This window comes from Spea bombifrons, chromosome 3, assembly GCF_027358695.1.
Source record: "Spea bombifrons isolate aSpeBom1 chromosome 3, aSpeBom1.2.pri, whole genome shotgun sequence".
NCBI lineage: Eukaryota > Metazoa > Chordata > Amphibia > Anura > Pelobatidae > Spea > Spea bombifrons.
This window is the reverse complement of record NC_071089.1, coordinates 47,150,618-47,169,938: the sequence shown is the minus strand read 5'-3', so window position 1 is coordinate 47,169,938 and position 19,321 is coordinate 47,150,618. Positions and strand designations below refer to the sequence as shown.

The following is a 19,321-nucleotide window of genomic DNA, read 5'->3' as shown; positions in this document are numbered from 1 at the left end:
AACACCTTCAGTACTACTTGAGTAGTATATTGATTTAAGGATGTGGACAGCAGAGATAAACTAATATTTGGATCAGAGGATGACCAGGTTTCTATAACATATCCCCCAATAAAGTACATGATACAATAATTTATACATGACAGAGGCACCTATAAAATATCTTTCACAAATACTGAAATAATGAAAAAAACTATTAAGTAAAAAATATTGATTCCAATATTACTGGCCAGAAAAAAAATGATATGTAAAATGTTTTATTTCAAAATATATAGGAGATACACAGTATTAAGGTGCATTATCTTTTTATGACACTCTTGTTGTTAGATTTCCCTTTTGTATGCACAAGTGATGTGCCTGTGTAATTTACGACTTCATATTATTTATGAAAAAAAAGATACAGTAGGTACTTCAAAAACATTAATTATCTTATTAGCATAATTTCTGTAAAAAAGTATTATCTACGTCTGCTAAATGTATTTTTGCCTACTTGTCATGTAGCTGTGGCCAAGAGGAGGCACTAACGACAAATGTAAGACATCTCTGACCACAAAAATGCAAAAAGAGTTCCACATCAATAACAATACATCTGACATCCAGCAGAATAGAACACATGTACATATTTCTATATCAAACACTAGAAATTGATTATGATTGCAATTCCACTACAATTTGAACTTTTTCAGAGCAAAATGACCAAAATACGGCACTTTTTGATGGGGATATTCCTCAAGAATCACATTATAGGCTTGTTTTTTTTTTCAGAATAAAATTTTTCTGTCAATCATAGTTGTATTGTAATTATTCTATGTTTATGTTTTGTTGCATATACCGTATGTAGGCTATGTGTGTGTGTGTGTGTATGATATTGTTGAAGAAGCCCAGACAACTATGATTTGCTTCCTGCCAATGACTACAGTTGAGTTCATGCCCTACATTTAGTACTCAACTGCTCCAAAGTCGATTTTTGTTCTTAATCCTGGGTGAACGCAGTATTGGGCTGCAGTCTCGGCTGAGGAGTATGACTAAGATGACTGTATGATGCCGTTTTAACACCTACTATGTTAGTATTCATTCATATCTCCAGTACAGAATAAACATTCAAATCAGTATGACAAAATGTGGAGCCATACATATGTATAATGTACCTGTATAATAGTATTATTTGTTTTCTATAGCGCCATCACATGCTGCAGTGCTGTACAATGGGTAAAGTGGACAAGTAGTATATAACATAACAACTAGACTTACGGGAACAACAGGTGCGGAGGGCCCCGCTCAAAGCTTAAAATCTTGTGATGCTTGGAACAGTTTTGTAATTTTTCAGATGACTGCACCTTTAACACAAAAACTAAAGTCCTCTTTTCTGGCTCCAGGCACCACTGCCTGACAAGTACAGAGGACTCACTGTTTTGTTTGATTTACAGAAAGACTCATTGAAAGCCACATGCCAGCCATCATATTCACTTTCACACATAAGTTGTGTCCCTTTAAATTATGGTTTCCTCTCCCCTGAAAATGCATGTAAGGATTCTGCAGCATTCTGCTTCCCTGCTGCTAGACTTGCAGGCGATGCATGAAACCATACATGCGCTACAATCACTGCCAGCTAACTCCAATACCGGCATGATTTCAATTTGAGGTCTTTCTTGCTTCAAGCTGCCAAACGTTATGCAAAAATAGGAAAATGGAGGGGCTGATGGGCTGCAACTCTGGACCTGCAGCTTTTTCTAGAGAATAGCCATCATTTGAAGTAGTAATAATACATACAATAGAGACTTTCTATTACATTACATAATGTAAAGGACTAAATATATGTTGTAACCTTTTTAAACCTTTTTCACGATGGCAGCAGAGTATGTGTGTATATGTACAGTATGTCTACTGTATTGTAGTGTCAGTGTATGAGCGCGTAGGTTAAGAGTGTGAATTTGTCTAGATTTATAGTATTAGCCAGTGTGTGTATGTTGTTGGTAAGTGTGACACCATCTATGTTGTTGTGTATGTTACCGTATCGTAAGTGCAGAATGTTAGTGTGTGCCTGTTACTGTGTGGTGTTAGTGTGTGTAGGAATAATGTTGAAACATACAAGCTTGAGTCTGTATGGTGGTGACAGGGAGTAATAAATGAAAATAAAAACATTATTAGAAAATAAAAAAATGTGGCTCCTAAATTTTTGGGCTGGCTCCTAGATCCAAGTGCTCATATGACATACCTATGATAAGCTGCTTCCCTTCATTCCAGTGGGAGCTCAGCTACCTTCACTAGAAGTAGTACTCCCCATGTGCAAGAAGCATACTCTAATATGCTCCTTCCTTTCAGTAACTGCAGCTGAGGAGGAATTAAAAGAATGTTTCCTTTTTTTTTAATTCTGATAACTAAAGAATACCTGCAGAGATTTGCATGCAGTAACCTGCACTGGAGTCCAAGCAAAATGTACTCCAAAATGTTGCTGCTAGGGGAGAATGCTTCTGTGTGCATGCATTTGTAAATTCACAATTATATGCAGAAGGCTGGGACGTGTCGCCTAACAGCAGGTGGTCAGCAGCCACAGGTGAGACAAAAAACTGAAAAACAAGACATTGTTAAGGAAAATGCATGGAGAAAGTCCAGAAACAAATGGGCATTGCTGATCATTTAAAGCAGAACAGTCATTACACCTTTTAGCATAACTTAATTTCATCTTGTGAGTTTTTTTTAGGCAATCAGTGCCATTATCTTTGACATATTAAAGGGTTAGATATGTGGCTCCCTCGCCCCATCTCAACAAAGACTGCCCCAACGAGTCATCAAGAATAAGGAACTTTACAGAGTAGATATAAGTTATTGGGAAGGAATGAATACCCCATGCAATAAAGAAAGGTGTTTTTTAGTATACCCCATTGTATACAGAAAGGTGAATTTTAATACATATTGCATATTTTAATCTTTAACGTACTTATATGAGTTTATTTAGTTTATAGAACTGTACAATGTTTGATTTGAAAAAATGTACTTATCTACCTTGATAGCTTATTAGAGCATTTAATATGAGAGAAAATACTGATGTCATCTGATATGTTTGAAAAGATATAGCACAGTTCTGATCATATTTCATTAAAGTATGAGCCAGCTAATTACAAAAAGACATTTCAAAGATAGTTCCTGGGACCACAGAATCTTCAAATCTGTGTTTATCTTAGCACACAAAATATACATTTCTTAATTGAATGAATTGATTCAAACGAAAAGATGCATCAGTATATAGTTAGGTGAACCAATAGCTGTTCCACTGGTGTCCTGCATGCGGTGAAAACGGATATTACCATATTAGCCCAAGGGAAAATGGGGTATTTAGTTGAAGTTGATACCGGTTATTTGGCCAAGGCAGAAAAAGGCTTTTATGCTTTTACAGCAGTAATGGCTGTAAGCAATAATGTTTCAGTCATTTCTAAAAGCTTTTAGTTTTCTGTTCTTTCAGGAAGAAAATTAAAGAGCTCTACAATTATCCTGAACACATTTGGAAAAATGAATATATGTACTTTTACATATTATATTATAGTATTTTGTTATCTTTTAGGCTGACACTTTACCCGTTATTTCCCCGTTATTTCCTCATTTTGACTGTCAATAAACTTTTGCTTTCTTGTGGACTTAATCACCACTTTCTGACGTATATCATCGGATCAGACTAGGATTTAAAGTATCATTTGAAAGTAATTTATGATGAAAGTAATCTATTTATCTGGATAATTTTGTAACAAATCGAATATTTTGGGCATTCCAAAGAACCGCTCCAAAAATATGGTCTTTTTTGTTTATAGTATTACTGTTTACTGTAATATTAATTTCCAGTCAAATTTTAGCGAGGTCATAGATAAACAGATATATCAATTATATAAGTAAATCTAGTAAAATGTGGCCATTTTATTAATCTCAGCAACATACTTAATCATGTGACCAACTTATTCACTGAATGTAAGAAACGAGTATATTGTTTTTCCTTTCATTCAACCTAGAGACCAGTGACAAATATGTATTTTTAAGTACAGTAAATTCTGAATATATTTAAATATATATATATATATATATATACATATATATATATATATATACATATATATATATATATATATATATATATATATATATACACGTCTATTTATGATCATCAAGGAAACTTAGAACACTTAATTAAATACACCAGAAACCACTAAAATTAAATTTAAAAAGCATGTATTCAGGAGATGCAGATTTATGTTTGATTCTACCTTTTTTTTCTCAGCTATTTTTTTTTTTTAACCAAACTGAATAAGCACAAATGTATAACGATAAATCTATACAATTTTTTTTTGCATGAAAATCATTTCAAATTACTAAATGGACTGTCAATAATGCACTGGAGTGAACAAAAAGAAAACATTTTTAAAAAGAAATTTTAGCCAATGCAAAATAATAGAATAAATAAATCCCACTCATACAAGAAAAGGAGGTGTGCTTGGAGAAAAACCTTCTGTAATGTAATATCAGTTTTGCATTGTATAGTACAGTATTTTATTGAGGGATTTTGATTTACTAGCCACAGATCTTATCTTTCACAGGGAGCCATACAGGCTCCTGGTATTAATAGAGTAATCATAACCCTCTATGGGTCAGGAAGGCTGTATTTGTGTATTTGTGGTGCAGAATTTCTATTAAATTAACTAATATAGACACATACAGCAGACTAACAGATGGATTTAAATATATTTAATATCTAAAAAATGTATATATATATATATATATATATATATATATATATAAAATTATAAATCATAAATCAGCCAAATTTTGAATTACCATTCAATTTCTTTTTAATATTCAGCTACATATTTCATTCCTATTCAAGCTTCCACAAAAGCTACTAAAATAATGGCTTTTTGCTCGAATATTTCAATACTGCTTTTTACAAATCTCTAGCGTACACGTGTACGACAACTAATATTTCAAGTTGTACATTCAGCCAAAATATATTCAATAGTCTCTTTGATGTAGAAATATATATATATTTATCAAATATGAAAATTTTCACATGTTGATTATGCATTGAATCTGTATTAATGTGTCAGCTAAAATTAAATTCAAAAATATTAAATATTTCTACATAAATAATTTTTATCATTTTGAAGTTTATGCATACTATAAAATAGTTTTCTCAGTACAATGTTCAGCCTGGCTCAGTGTATATATATATATATATATATATATATATATGTAATTTCATACAATACACATGTGATATACACAATGCATTTATTACTCCTTTTTTTCTCCTGTCTCTGTCCTTATATATATGTACATTATAAATATACATTAGAAATCTATAGTTTGCGAGAAAAAAAGACACTTTTTAGGTAACTACTAGAGCGCGTCCCAGGGAAAAATAACATGTAACAAAATCCCCTGCTTGCTGTTCAACAGACCCTGGAAACTAAAGCGAGTAACTTACTGGCTGTAATAATTTAACATGCCTTCCTTCAAAATCCAGTCCCTGAACAATGAAAACCCCTTGGGATTGAAATCGATTTTCACAGAAGAGCATTATATGATATCTTAGCTTTCTTTGTCTTCATAAGATATAGCAGAAAGATTCTGAAATGGCCCTCACTACTGTGAATATAATACAGAATATTGTGGGTGTTTATACACAAAAAAGCAAGATTAAGAAGAAAAGTAAAACGCCAACAAGAAAAACTACTGAGTTTAATAAACAAAGCCCAAGTCCACGTTCACTTCTCTAAATACACAAAGTGACAAAGTGTTGTGCTTATTTTTGCAAAGCATGTACATTTAGCTAAAACTTTTCCAGCAATTTTTTTTTTAAAATACATTTTGTATAAAGAGTGCAAAACTAAACATGTGGGTACACATTGAGATATAATCCCTGTGCCAAAGTTTAGGCATGTGATTAAGTCAAACAGCTGTCCTAGTATTGTAATACCTGCCACGGAGCAGCAAAATTTAGCACAGATGGAACCTAATATATGTACAGAAATAAAGAACTATGGAATCTAGAGCAGATTTAAATCAACACAATTCGCCTTAAAATTAGTGACATATAACAAAAACCAGGTGCCAAAACGCATATTTGAGTTATATATATATACATGTTCCATAACAGGAAAAAATAAGTACAACATACATAAAAAACAATACAAAAGAGAAGAATCTTCCACTCGCACAGTTGTAATATGTTACTCTAGACAATATTATTATATCTTTATGAAGGATTAATGCTTATTAAAACACATACTTATTAAAACACATTTGTTTAATTGCGTTTATCTAATAATCAACAAATCGATGCTTACTATCTCTATTAAACAAACATAAACCCAATGCCATGCAGTCAGCTTCTGAAATTAACGTTGCTTACCTCGCAAACACTTCTGACAAGTTTCCAAGTATTTCACATTTGGAAAAAAAAAAATTGTAAATGAAAAACAAAAAAGGCACCGAATGCTCACGTCCTGTCTGTCATTAAGAAAACAACAATCCAACTATGTATTGGTGAAATAGGCGCTGTACTTCTGTATCACAAGGGCTTGTGTTAGCTGTCAGTATTGTCTTGATTCAAGTAGTGCTAAGACACTTTGTCCTCCCTTAAGCTGTCACTGTTCTGCCAGCTCTGTGCAGTTATTTAACTTAACTCAAGAGGCGATCTGGATAGTAAACAAGTCGTGCTCAAACCAATGGCTTTCCACACCCTTCTGTTTATAGTAAGATGACTTGCACTCAGAGGTCACCACCATCAACAGCTCCTGTCTTTCACTGAGTGTCCAATGTGCTGCATGTATCCCAAGGCTCTTTTTTATGAAGCCACCTTTCTCAGAGCCTGCTCACCGGCTGTCAGAATGACACATCTGCTCCTTATTGTTTTTGGAAGCTTTCACGAGTCTGGTGTACGTAGATAGATAGGTAGATAGATAGATAGATAGATAGATAGATAGATAGATAGATAGATAGATAGATAGATAGATAGATAGATTATTATATTTAAATATGGGGGGGGGAATCAGAATTCCTAAAAATCTGTATTAGCAAAAAGGTGATTTTGAATACGAAATAATCAGTGCTTATCTGACGCCCAGGAAATTGCAATTTAATATTTGGCAGGTATTAGATACTGAGCATTTGGATCTTCCAAAAATGGAGGAAGCAAGAGAATGGACATAAGCCGTATGTTGGCAGATATGACATTTTTATATTGCAGAGATCATAAAAATTAATCAGTATTCCATTTAAATTAAAGCAAATTCGGGGAAATTTCCCTTTATATATTCAACATGTCAAAATTTACACATGTGTAATATTACACTGTCTATAATCACACAGGGTTTCAATATAGTTAACTAATCAGGCTGAACTAAGCTAAGCCTTTTTTATTAGAAACCCTTATATTCTTATTTGCTGTATCTATAGCTTACTTGAATCATTAAAATAACCCAATATAATAGGACTATTAAAGTAATCTGTGAGGTTAATTTATTTTAAGCAATCTAAGATTACAAATGATGCATTATTCACCCTGTCCAATCTTGTAATGTCCAATGTTGTTAATAAAACACTTTAGGATTAAGTGATAGTGATATAATAAAATAGTATAAAAATAAATGTTTATTTTTTTCTTAAGCTACTGCTTCTTATTTTTGCCCATTTATCATGTCCCTGTCCCTACACACCATCCATCATGCAATATTCACCAAGTATATGAAAAATGTATGGTCACTGCATGAAACCAGATAGGTGCTATATCTTTACGTCTGGCTGCAACAGGGACGACAGGCTTGGCAAAGAACATACGGGGCTCACTACCTACTACCAAAAGGGAGAACTAGCCGGATTAACCCATTACCACCCAAAAGTGTTAACTATGCAGAGATAACATGTGAAATTCTCCAGTCAAAACTAGTGGCACAAAAATGTGTATATATATATATATATATATATATATATATATATATATACTGTGCTAGGGAAATGTACACATTGAAAGTTATACTTACCTGAAGCTTACTGGCTAGGCTATGCATTTGATGATGTATATGTGTGTGCCCTCAATTTTCTTTTCCTACTACACCACCAGTGCTATTAGTGATACGGCAGAGGGGAATTTGTCCACTCTGCTGCCCTTTTTCCTAGTTTTTCATCTCTTTTAGAAGACCACAAAATCAAAATAGCTAAAATTGTTTACTTATGATAACTTGTAAACTATACATAGAAATATGGCTACTGTGTTATAAGTGAAAGCCCTAACCCTGAAAAGCAATGCATTGTCTATAACACATATGTACATATTATATTGCTTTATGTAAATAAAGTACATCTAAAGGCATCAAGGAAATAACATGATTAATTATCATACTGACAGCTCTTGGACCTGAAGGTGGAAGAAGACCTCATAATTTATCAGGGCTGATAAAAAAAAGTGAGGGAGAGGGGTGCACCACAGAGCACAGTACTTCTAATAGATACATTCTGCTTTGATCTACGGAGGAATAGTGATTTGAAGTAAGATATATGTAGATTAAGTGACAAGCCTCAAAATATGAGGCTTGTCACACAAAAGTGTCACACAAAAGTGTGTATGTAGAAATATGCCAAAATTAATATTGAACTATTGTTAGCAGAAGTACTGAGACCCCAATTGCAAACAAAGCATCAGAAATAAGGTTAAGCTAGAAACAATTGCTCCAACATAAAACAGTGCCCGGCCTATTTTGATCTGGACTATTTGTATGGTGTGCACCCTTTATGACCTTTGCTGATCCTTTATGTAGGTTATACAAATCAGTGTTCTTGTCTTATATTCAATGTTAAAAATCTTTACGTCACATCTGGGAAATAATCAGATTTTTCCAGTATGCGCCAAGCAAATCAAGCAATTATAATATCATATCATAAAACATCCACTGTGTTCTGGCTCCAAACTTCACAGATACTGGGTTAAATAAACACACTCAAAGATTGCTTCAAATCAGTTTGGCAGCAACAGTCGTATCTATTTCGATAGCCCTCCTGAAGGGAACTACAATACAACGGTAATTCTATCAGCATAACATATGACTGACTTAGCTTGTCAGCAGCTGGATAACACACATTTCATATCCTGGCTTTACTGCTGCTATGATAATCGTTAGCCAAGGCTCACTTTAGCAGGATCACATATGGAGAATGCTCACTCAACCATAAGTGAGGCATAACATACACTATGAACAATACACATCATGACAAAACAAAGAAACTGTATTATAACATACCGTATTTATCGGCGTATAACACGCACTTTTATATCTAAAAAAATAAGTTTAAACCCTACCTGCGTGTTATACGCCGATAACTTTCTGTGCTGCACGATCTGCAGCCGCGTCTCCCGCACTTCCGGTTCCGGCGAGGGTGCGTGTTATACGCCGGTGCGTGTAATACGCCGGTAAGTACGGTAAATAACCAAATGACATAAATACAAAACAGCTTATCCAATGGGTATTCAAACATTTTATTATTTATTGTTATTATATTATAATATTATACATAATCTGAAGTATATAATAGTTGAAAATCTTTTTTTCCAATTTATTTAGTTAAATATATATTCTTTCTTTATTTTAAAAATACTGATAGCCTACATTAACACATATTTAACTGTATAATAATAATCACTGACAGCTGCTAATCAACCACCTCATTATATTTTGTATTATTGTGGATAATAATTATAGTAAAAAAAGTAAAGTAAACAGTGTATGTTGGGACATATACGTTATTTCTATTGTTAATATCAATCTATTAATAAATTAGATAGAAAAAAATATAAATTTCAAAGTTACTGTGTATACATTACTCACTGTGTTACTAAATGAACACATATTATCTTGTTATCTCTCCATATGAACATTGAAAGTAGTTTACTGAAACGTATGGCCCGTGGCTTCCACTAAATTCTATTTTTCACACGCCAATTAGAATGACTATACAACAGCATTCCCATCTAACACTGTCCTCATCCTCCCTTTTGAAAGTTACTTAAATTCCCATAAAGAAGACATTTGTAGCGGCCCCACTGCCTTTATTAATAGCATTTATCCAATTCCAGAGCAAATTGACACCTCTAGAGGATTCATAAAGTGACTGTGGTTCTAATGCTAGGGCAGTCTAAGGTGTCCTTTGAACACGGACTCTAGCTAGTATACTCCAGATGGCACTCTATCCTCAAATGATCACATATAACCCAGCCCAGAAATAGTCTGAGTGAAAGTTACACCTGCAGCACATTTTCGGCACCAGTTTTTGTCACCACTACAATGCTCAAATGACAGATAGGCCATCTGACTTGGGTTAGAACCCATAAAACATGATTGATGAACTCTTTAAGTAAGCAGTGGCAGTTCAGATTAGGAAGTGGGAGCCTGATTTCACAAGGACAGTGTTTCAAAGTCTTATTCTTAGCACCCGCTCCCAGGACTGATGGAGTCATTGATACATATTTACGTCTGAGCATCCTATTCTTGGAGAGTTTTAAAATCTTTATTGACAGCTACTTCAAGATTTATAGAAATGTTGAAATAAGAAGCAATGTGCGTAAAGTGATACACTTTAAATTACCGGTATATTCAATAGAGGATGCTAAAATGTATTCTATTCTATTGTCCTTCACGGCAAAAAAAGTCTTTAGACTGTAGATGTTAATTGACACTATAATTATTGATAACAATTGTCCTATTCCAATGTCACACTAATATTAAAGGTATACACATATTATTTTTGGTAATACACATAATCTTCTTCTCAATTGGTATCAAACTTGGAAAGCACAACTGGTACCAGGGAAACTAGGTGCGTACTAGAGAGGGGCCCCAAATGTCATGCCTGGAAGCTAGGCCTTAGATAAAAATGCTTTCCTGACTCAACCTGGCCCAAACCTTTGCCTCTCATGTTGAGAGAGAAACCAGCAAAGCTGCTCTTTCCACAATAAAAGGATATTGAAGCCTACTTCAAAAGAGGTAAAAGCTATTGTCTACTTGTATCAATGTGATGGGGGATGCTACTGGGGGTTAGACGGGAGAGAAATGTTAAGACAATGCACAGTAGCTACTCCAGGAGCTGATCAGATAAACCAGACTGAGAATGAAAGCCATCAATTGTGTTATGAATTGATACCTTGTTCGATGAGAACCAAACTAAAACACCTAAAGCCACCCACACTTACTACCAACGGATCACTTGTTTAATGCTGACATGTCCTGCACAGAGTGGAAATGTTTGTGGGTACACCATAGCAGTTGTTACTGGTACACATAAATTGACATGAACAAAATCTTAAAGTAGCTTCAATAATTAAAATGTATTAAAATATTAAACTCCCCTCCACTGTCTCTATAACACACACAGTGTGCCTATTAGAAATACTATGCAGAACCGCAACAACTGCCTGCTCTTTGCTGACATCACAACCTTCGTATAACACGGGCTTCAGTGCTGATGGCTCAGACACTGGCGTTCTGGGTTTACTACTGAAACCAGCCAGGAATGGACATGTTCTTTCATGGAAATCCTAATAGTATTTTACATTATTTCAACATTAAATTACATAATATATCCATAACATGATTTTGACCCAATAATCCAAAAAACATGCAGAAAACAAGTAGTGTTTCACAATAAACTGAGTACAACTGGTTTTGTATATATATATATATATATATATATATATATATATATATATATATATATATATATATATATATATATATACACAAATCAGAAAACATGCTGAAGCAGCAGCCAATTACATGTATACTAGCAAAACATCATTGTTGAGAGAGAATACATGTTATTGGCTGCTCCTATTCCCATTAAGTACAATGGAAGTTCTACTGAGCGTATGCTCTGTAGAGGCAGGTGGGGGGTTAAATAAGACAGGAGTTTCATTTTTAAGGACTTGATTGACCTCAATGTATTAATTAAACAATAATATAATGTTCTGTTTAAATAACATTTTTATATTGTATCTTTGGGTTCTTTGAAAGTATATGCTTAAATGTTACTTAAAACCATAGAAACTAAATCCTTTGATTTTCTTTGAATGGATAGTAACTTAATAAGATGCCTTGAGGTGTTAGAAAAGAATAACAATCCATCAAGATGAACTCATACAGAATCCAAACATCAAAACAACTTCGGCGTAGGTGTTTTTTTTGAATGGGTGTCCACCTCACCCATTCAAAATAACCACCAGCCCCATAACCTTATCTACTTTAAAAGACACTGTGAAGATGTTACTATACGTTGTCTGTTTAGCTTAGTAGGTTGAGATCATAAAAATAAATTGATCCATGTAGTATTTCAAGATAAGGCTATTATCTGAACCATATGCATATATGTTCCAATAATTCTGCTATGTGTGATGTCAAAAGGGTAAAAAAAAACAACATGTGGTATGTGAGAAATAACAGTTACCCGGTAAAATAAAATTTTGGCCCAGTATTCCTATAACAAACTACAATATTTTAAAGTAATCCCCTGCAATATTTGATTAAGTTATTTACCCCTTTTATTTATTATACAACGTTTCTTGTACTAACAGGGTTAAACACAATATTTATTCTTCCATAGATTTCCAAAAAATCAATGATAGCCATAGCTTAACTTGGCTCAGTTGCCTAACTTTATTAGAAACTTAGGTTAAGTTGCTGGTATTTTTTTCTGATGCTACAAAGAAAAATTCATTACAATGTGGCCATGGCACGCAATTCAACATTAATTAAGGGGGGTCTTTTAATAGACTTCTGTTTTTTGGGGGGTTTTTTTGTCTTTTTTTCAGAACAATATTTTACATATATTTTTATGGTTTTATAAAAGCATATCTATCAAGTCTAATCCAGAGCCATTTGACCTTATTTTGGAGCCACCAGCACTATCATTCCATATATAAACCAATATTTTGATTTGATTTTTTTGATAACTTAAAATGTAGTTCTTTTCATCAGAACTAGATATTCACCTTATAAGTGTTTTAGAAATATCAACGTTCACATACCAATTTTGAATAGACTAACTCAACACCATGTAAATAACACTTCACCCAAATTCACCCATCTCAGTAAAAGATAATAAATGTTCTTGTAGTATTTATATGGCAGTCCAACATATTTATATCAGATGTACTTGGGAAAAAACAAATCTTGAAACTGTGTTACAAAACAAAATCAATTAAAATTGGTATGTTGTTTGTATGCTGTGGCAGCAAAGTATTTTTTAAAATTCATTTTTTAACATGTGGTAATGTACATGATGCTTGTGGTCACCTTTCAAAGTGTATGGATTAGTCTTGGATCCAAAAAAAAAACAATAAGCACCATGCTTTCTAACAAAATTCCTTCTAGATATTTATTAAAACACTGTTATAACACGTTGAAGCAGTGAGAAAGTGGCAACATGTGTGCTTGAAATCATTGCCTTTATTATAAATTAAAAAAAGACTTTTAAAATACACAGCTGTTTTTTAAAATGTGTTGTGCTATGTAAAGGTTTTCTTAGGATATTGAATATCTGAGTCACAATTCTGGTTCTGTAAAAGCAACTAGACTAGCTTGCATATAATTGTGTTGTGTCTCTTAAATACACAAATGCAGTGTATTCAAAAGCATGAGTGACTAGGCATGCCACATGAGGGGCGTAACTAAAACATACAGGGCCCCAGTGCGAAAATTGCCCCGGGCACCTTAACTTCATATGCAGCATGTCCCACAATGGCACATTTGTCCACAAACAGCATGTCTGTGCCACTTATGCCCCTGGTAGCTTGTCAGTTGATGATTTGGGCTTGTTTTGCAGCCACAGGACCTGGTAACCTTGGAGTCATTGAGTCGACCATGAACTCCTCTGTATACTGAGGCAAATGTCAGGCCATCTGTCGGACAACTAAAGCTTAGCTGAAATTTGGTCATGCAATAGTGCAATGATCTAAAAATGGCTAAAAAAGAAAAGAATCAAGGTGTTGAAATGGCCAAGTCAAAGTCCAGACATCAACCTTAAGAGAGCTATGCATAAACAAATGCCCGCAAACCTCAATGAACTGAAGAAATGTTGTAAAGAAGAGTGGGCCAAAATTCCTTCACAACAATATGAAAGACTGATAAATTCATACAGAAGATTTCTTCAAGCTATTGCGGTTAAACGTGGTTCTACACTCTATTGAGTTATACGGTGTTCTTAGTGTTTCACACATGGCTTCTCCAGTTTGGCTTTATTTTTGTTGAATAAATCATGACATGATGTAATATGTTATTTGGTGGTGGTGTTCATCTGAGGTCGTATTTACCAAATATTTAGGCCTGCTAAGGTACAGATGATTGTTATTGTGTCCTGATATGTAAAAACCATAGAAATCAAAGAGGATTTTCAAAGAAAAATGACTGGTGGTTGCTGCCTCTATCAGTCCACATATGAAGATATACAAGTATATATAAAGAGCCTTGTCTTATCCTTTGAACATTTAAACATTATGTATCGTACTGGATTCCTAAAGAGACACTCCACTCATCATATGTATTTTAATGGTCCTTTTTATTTCTGTAGGGTCACCCTACTGCAAAATCTCTCCATAGGCATTTGACACTTTCCCCTACCCCATCTAAATGCTGTGCAGGAGGTGTGTTCTTTGAGGCACAAAGAAAAATTACAAATGAAATAAACTAAATTAAATATCACTGGTAAATATATACAAAATGAAAACAAAAATACCACATGAATAGTGGCAAAAACATATACGAATATACATATATGAATTTCACCATCCTTGTTTGTTCATAGTTTCAGGAAATGAATTGTTTCAGAAGAGTACTATAAAGTCCTCCCTTCCAAAGCAGACAAAGACTTCATTTATTATGTATAATGTCTTGTGCCCATGTCAGCTCCTGATTAATAATTAAAATTAATCTCATTATAGAAGATTTCATTACAGGATAATTTAATTAAATGATGCTTTGGCTCCCAGATGCCATCTTTTAAATAATGCTGATGATGACACAGGAATTTGTTATGTTTCGACCAAGTCTAGTGGCAGTACATTATTTAGAAGAATATTTAGTGTTAGGGAAACAATTTTTTAAGGTCACTTGAATCAATAAATGGTAATGTGGTTGCAAAAAAATTGCCTGAATAAATCATATAGGAACAACACGGTAACTATAGGTAAACTCTACTAGAAACTTGTATAAACATAATATACAAAACATGACTTTAGTCTCCAATGCTTATTTTTTAAGCTACAAACTAAGCATATAACTAATATATAAAATGAGAGCATATGCTCTCTCACAAGCAGATGTCAATTTACAGTTCTCTATCTTCAGGTATTTTTGAGCATTTTTTTGGCTTTTATATATATATATATATTATACATTGTATAATAGCTGCTTTTAATGGGCTGAAGACAGGGACTCAAGGTTGTCATATGGATTATCAATGTGCTGCTTTTTTAAGACTGCACCCCTTGGGTGGCTGGAGTGTGAACTGTGATTTTTGGCATGATGAAATGAGGTTGGGTACTAATGATGGTTACTCACTATGCTTCCCCAAAGGATTAATCTTTATTTTATGTATTTATTACTAAACCTTGTTTGCTATATGAGCAACTTGAAAGAAGGCTCCAGGCAAGGGTAAAGGAATGAGGGAGGGAATGATAGAGTGAGAGGGTAAGGGAGTTAGGGAGGGAGTGAGTATGCATATATCTATGCATGTTAGAGTGAGTGTGTATGTGTAACTATGTGTGTGTGTATATATATATATATATATATATATATATATATATATATATATATATATATATATATATATATATGCAATATTTGTTGCAAAAACTTTATAACTGTGCTTCATTCACTTACCTATAACTCTCTTCTATTTTTGAAACTAGTTCTTGTGACCTGGAAGGCCTGAGAGGTTGGAACACAGCACCAATTACAAGTTCCACAGGATGCAATGTAATCATGTAAATATGTAAATATTTTTGTGCCACAAATGGCGTCAAACATCCTTAAGCAAGACACTTATTCATCTGTATTTATAGCAATTTTTAGCAATACTAAGGCTCCTGACACCAGCTGAGAAAGGCAACACGCAACTGTAGAGAACACTGAATGTACTGCTAGTAAATCACACTAGGGAAAATAGCACTCCCGTGTAAATCTTAAGTTTCCCTGCTCTTATGGTTCAAATAACATAAACTTACCATAGATTCCTAGTTATCCTACTAACAATATCAATATGCTCCATACAGAAATAAATAAATAAAACAGTTCCTGGTATCTTAATAGTCAACAGAAAAAGAATAAACATAAACTTAAAAACTGAGAATCTCAATGACAGATGAAAACCTGCCTTGTTGCCAAATTAAATAAAGACTGATTTATAGACACATTCCTCAGCACTTGTAGGTACCTTAAAATGGAGGCACATGCCCAAAAGAACATAATGCCCTTATTGATATTTCATGGTCAAAAACTATTTTACTTTTATGCATACTCTAACATGGAAATAATTGCAACATCATGATGATCAGAAGGATGTCCACTAGTTTAAACACAATTATTAAAGGGCTACTCTGGTCCATTTTGCATGGACATTTATTCTTTATTTTTGGAGGAAAACCTCTCCAGACTTGCAGGAGATGCACATCTCTTCATCTCTTATACTATACTCATTGCCCAGTGGCACAAGAGTTCTATGGCACGGAGTGGGTCCCCTGAAGGCATTTATAAAATGTATTTATTTTTTGATAGCTACTTTCATATGCATCATTTTCATGTGTTGGACTACATTGAGGACAATGGAGTGTCCATTTAAGGTTATATTTTTAATTTAAATTGCTTGAGAGTTTTAGTGGGATAAAATGCAGTGCCATAGGAACTGGGGGAAAAAACTTTTTTTATTAAGCCTTTAGAGGAATTGATAAAACAACAAATCTACTATTCTTTATTTGCTTAGCTTGCTAGGGAGTACAATTAATGTTTTGCCTAGGTATGATAGCACTTTTTTTATACTATTTAACAATGTGTGCTAGAACTTAAAACTTCCTAAAACTAAAAAGAGTAGCATAATTTAAAAAAATGACACAGAAAGTCTGTACTGTATTGTTGCTAGGAGCTGTATATTGAAAGGACTGTATTCCACTCAGTTAATGACACCTGTACTGTGTCAGTTATCCTGCAGGTACCGTGCATAATCAGAAATGTATATCCAATTTCACCTGAAAAGGCACAGACCACAATTACCACTAACACTATAACATGAGCTATCAGGTATCAAGGTGAAACAAAGAAAGCCTAAATCATCACTGAACTTAAGAATTCAAGTTACCATCACAGGATGTATATTTCTAAAAAGAACGTTTGCGCTGAAAAGGGAATAGATTCTAATGTTCAAAAGCACATTTTATTACGTACAACAGGTCTGTAAATTATAATACCTTCTAAAATGAAGTATTTTATGATTTGTTGTCATCAAAATATGTACTATATACTATTTTTAAATTCCAATACCGCACCTAACTAACGAAGTACCATAAATAAATATGTATGTTGAAGCATTGAATCAGAAGTGCTAAGTCTTAGTTGAAGTGTGCTAATTCTTATGTAAACAGTATTAAAATAATAAAATAAAAATATATTACTACAAAAAATAGTAGCAAGCACATAAAAGGTAAATGTCAACCCTCACAGTTTGAAGTTTTAATCATTTTAGTTGAATAAAACTATATATAGTTTGCTATTCATTTGCCAATGAGTTTAACTATTTTGGAAATAGAGTAAGTAAGGGACTATTTTACTCAGGCCCAGACTGGCATAGCGGAGAGCTGGCCAGTGGGCCGATATGTTGAGTGCCCCACTCTGACCGACATTACTCCTCCAGTGGCAGTTCGAGCAGAGTTGTAACTAGAAACCACAGGGCCCTCGTGTGAAAATTGCCTCGAGGCCCTCCAACTTCACCAAGCATGTCCCGCATTGCAACCTTTGCCCCAAACAGCTTGTAAGTGTCTTTGTCCTAAGCAGCTTATTACTGCCATACTAACCCCCAGACAGCCTGTTTGTGACATTTTTGCCCAAGGCTTGTCAGTGCCCCCAAACAGCTTATACGGCCATCTTTTGCCCCAAACAGCTGGTCTGTCCCATCATTGCCCTCAAACAGCTTGTCACACAGAAATTATACACACTTACTCATACTCATTAACACACACATACACATTCATTCTAACATACACTTCATCTTACCTCACATTATGGTCACACACAAAAACTTACACATCGATGCTCACATACACATACATAAACATTCAAGCTCACATACATACATACATACATACATACAAACAAACAAACAAACAAACACTTACAAACCCCCTACCTGCCGACCGGTGCAGTCCAGGTCAGAAGGGCCCTTTCTAAACAATTTTTAAAGTGGTACGGAGAGAGACAGGAACAAGTGGTCGCAGGTGTTGCCCCGGGCCCCGTCACAATTGCAACCCCTGTGACCCCTGTAGTTGCAGTTCATGTTCTGCAGTGTATAGCCACATGCTGCGTAGCTATAAGAACGTAACATGCAGCCATGTGTATCCAGTCGGTAACCGCATGTACATCATTTGGAGGTTGCTTGTACTAAAGTGCCAGGGCCGATTGTCCTCCCCAATCAAGCGCATATATATAGCTGATAAGTGAAAAGGCACTCAAAATGCAAGTGACTAATAAATTAGCACCTCACAACTAATAAAATGCACCTCACAACACATGTATTTAACAAAATAAAAAATGCCCTGATATACTTCATGGAAGCTGAGGCCTATGCAAAATGAAGGAAAACTTGCATAACTAATTAATTTCCCATGTTGGCGTTTAACTCAACCTTACTTAAAATACTCAGTCAACAAGAATGAGCAACTTAATAGCATACTTCAGTGTCTCAGGCAGCCTCCTGAAAAACAAATGCATATTAACATACTTTAATATGCATTTATCAAACTTAGCAAAAACAAGACAAAAAAAGCCGAGCCAGCTCTGGAGATAACTGGTAGTAAGTAATAGTATATCAAGTGGTGCAGAAAATAGCAGTGGAGCATGGAAAGGGGCAAATACACTTGGCAGTAACTGGCCGTAAGTATATCATGGGGCACAACAAATAGCTGAAGGGCATGCATTTGGTAGAGCAGCACTATGAAAATGTAAAGTGAACGATAAGGGATCATAAGTGTAAAAATTGCATACAATGGCTGGGATGTCCCAGGACGTAGGGAGTGGTAACTTGATGAGGAGGC

The 19,321-nt window shown here is 34.4% G+C and overlaps 1 protein-coding gene across 6 annotated transcripts in view; it reads right to left on the bottom strand.

Moving 5' to 3' along the window:
• The window catches only part of EYA4 (EYA transcriptional coactivator and phosphatase 4), a 108,472-nt gene that overhangs the window by 57,326 nt on the left and 31,825 nt on the right, over positions 1-19,321 (bottom strand). Inside the window, exon 1 of one of the 6 annotated variants that reach the window (XM_053459306.1) lies at positions 6,392-6,438. The exons of the other annotated variants lie outside the window; for them this stretch is intronic. The gene's annotated coding sequence lies outside the window, so the exon portion shown is untranslated. Of the gene's footprint in view, positions 1-6,391; positions 6,439-19,321 lie in introns of those variants that run through there. 6 annotated transcript variants of the gene reach the window in all.